The sequence below is a fragment of the Nelumbo nucifera genome, chromosome 1 (genome assembly GCF_055504915.1).
Source record: "Nelumbo nucifera cultivar China Antique chromosome 1, China Antique-T2T, whole genome shotgun sequence".
Taxonomy (NCBI): Eukaryota; Viridiplantae; Streptophyta; class Magnoliopsida; order Proteales; family Nelumbonaceae; genus Nelumbo; species Nelumbo nucifera.
Window position 1 is genome coordinate 128,602,813 of NC_142649.1, and position 3,226 is coordinate 128,606,038.

Here is a 3,226-nt window from a genome sequence, read left to right on the forward strand (position 1 = left end):
AATGTCCCAAACTTACTAATTAACCATTATAAGAATATCATAGGTTGATAGGCCATAGTCCATAGTTCAGGACTAGGTGGGACCAGTTCCAAACTAATAATAATTGGGACAATATATTCGGAACCAGAGTCAAATCTTCAGTTCTGATTCCTAGAACCATAACCAACCTAATCGGTTCATGAACATTGGGTCCATTGGGTTGAACCTGACCCATTGAATGCTCTATTTCTATGTAATATAAAATAACATATATATTATCTATATTATACATATAGTTAAATATATGTGGGTCAAGTTAAGTCCAAGGCAGGTTTAAAGTATTAGGCCTATGCCCAACCCTAAAATTTGGGTCTCTAATGAGGGCACGAGCCTCAGCTAGGGCTTAAACACAAAATTTAGGTCTAATAACAAGGTAAGGTGCTTTCAGTACTTTAAAACACATAGGTAACAAAAAAGTTATCCAAGATCAATTCATTAGTTCTTAGGTTAGACTGGTTTGGTGGATGGTTTTGGCTTTTTTTTTGGAGTAAATAGGGTTAGATGTATGATCAAATTGGTTAAGGGTTGGATCATGGTTTAACAATAATCTGACTAGCTGGTCTCGTCCAACTTTCTAAACATTGGTTAGTGTTATATGTTTTATTTATATAGAATAAATAATGCTGTTTTGAAATATGTAGAATATATATTGATTTATTTATATTTTATTTTAGTTTTTCATCTTTCACAAATAAAAAAAGTTAAAAATTACACTTTGAGGCAAAATAATTGGTAAAGTGGTTGGAATAAATTATTAAATAAATTATTAGTTATTATTTAATTAATAAAATACTAATTATTAATTATTTATCTATATTGTATAACTATTACTTTATTAATAATTTATTTATGAATTTAAATAATTTAGTTTAATTGTCAATATTATTTTCATTCATAGGTAATTAATTAATTTACGTTTTCAAATTTAGTTTATTATTTTCTATTAATTATTAATTTACTTAAATAATTAAATTAATTTTTTATGATTAGTTTTAATTAATCAAATAATAATTAATACTTATTTATTTCTATTTTAGAAATTATTTTCTTGTTATTAATGTACTTATGAAATTATTAATAATTTATTTTCTAGTTTAATTATTATTAAGAAGAGATCATTAATTATTACTGTTATGCAATAGTAATGAGAAAATAATTTGTTAATTATTTTCATTTATTTTAATAAATTCTTAATTATTAATTTAATATAAAAAGATAATTAATAAATAATAAATATTTTAAATAAATATTATATGATTATTATTTATGATCTAGGAATAAAATGATTGTAGCTAAAGATGATTAGTTTCGTAATTATAACCACAGAATTTTAGTTATCCGTGGCTATAGTGATAATAGCTCTTTAGCCACGGACAGAATAATTTTTAACCACGGACAAATTGTCCGTAGCTAAAACTCAATGTATGCTTTTTTAACTTATAGCCATGGATACATTATAACCGTGCTTATAAATATCTTTTAGTCACGGACAGCTCAACTTTTAACTACGGAAAAGTTGTCCGTAGCTAAAGCTTGATTTCTGCTTTTGTAACTTATAACTACGGATACATTATAACCGTGGCTATAACTATCTTTTAGCCTATCCCGCCTGGGGAGTACATTCGCAAGAATAAAACTCAAAGGAATTGGCGGGGGCCCACACAAGCGGTGGAGCATGTGGTTTAATTCGATGCAAAGCAAAGAACCTTACTAGGGTTTGACATGTCGTGAATCCTCTTGAAAGAGAGGGATGCCTTCGAGAATGCGGACACAGGTGATGCATGGTTGTCGTCAGCTCGTGTCGTAAGGTGTTGGGTTAAGTTATGAATAACTTTTAACCACAAACAAATGTCCCTAGCTAAAGGTTAATTTTTAGCCACGGATATCAAATTGTCTGTAGCTATATCCCATGTTTTAGCTACGATTTTTTTGACCGTAATTAAAGTGTCGTAGCTGTAGCCCCATTTTCCTATAGTGTGTGTTTAAGCTGTTCTAGTGTTGTTCATACATGCTCAACACACGCCCCTAGCTATCTACAGGCTGCAATCTAAAATCTGTCAATTGACACCCCTAGCTATCTATGGGAAGCCAATCTGAACTCACTATGTAAGTTATTTGGCTAGTTGTAGCACATATTTGAGATCAAATACCATTGCCACAAGGGTTGGCTGATGGTCTACCCTAGTTGTGTAACCCATGGTAGGTAAGAAAAAAAAATAATGAAGCCAAAAACAAAAAAGAAAGATAGGAACCTGGTGTTCAGCCTGAAATATTGCTAGTTGTTACGCATGCTTACAAGATTTACTCAATAAAGCATCCTTATCTCCTATATATCAAACATGAAGGGATGAGAGATCCATCCTATGGATGCCCAAAGATTGCGGAATAAGGGGCGAATTTCAAAAATTTTTCTCTCCCTTCAACTGGGAATCGCATTCCCTATTTAGAAAATCATATTTTCAAGGATCATTCTTGAACCTTAAACTGAATCAAATCTGAACCAAAAGGAGTAGGAGAGAATTATACCTGATACGGAGAAGTAGTATCTCCCAACGGAGGTGTTCATGCCCAAGGAAGGATCCAAAAACTGCTCCCACTGAATATGGTGCAGTGCAGGATGGAGCAGAATCAGCAGTGTTATTCTCCAAGAACTCTGTCCTTCGCAAGAATCAGTAGGATGGTACGTGAGCATAGCTTCCTTTCAATCCTTTCTTAAAGAACTGATGTCAAGATCCAATCTTGACTTCTCCCACAACTGGAGATCGAACTGGCAAACAGGGCGGCAAGAACAGGAAGGCGGCAAGAGAGTATTTACAGGGTGCAGAATTCTCTCTTCTTGTTTTCAGCACTAAAAGAAATCTGATGTATGTATTCTAAAGGCTGCCGCTCCCTTCTTCTTTTGTTAACCTAAAAAGATCAGCTCCTAATCTCATTGGGAGTTGCTTATCCAAATCATATTTGGATAAGACCCCTTTTATGTGATAGGGATAAACCCTTATCTTATCTACAAATTAGATTAGCTTTCTCCTAATCTCATTAGGAGGTTTCTAGATCTGAATCACATTCAGATCTGGACTCTATGAGTGGATAGGGTCAAGACCCTATCCTATCTGCTAATCCATCTCAGAATTCGCCCCATTATTAACTAATAAAATAGCCCAGTTCGAAATGGGCTTTAGGCCCATCA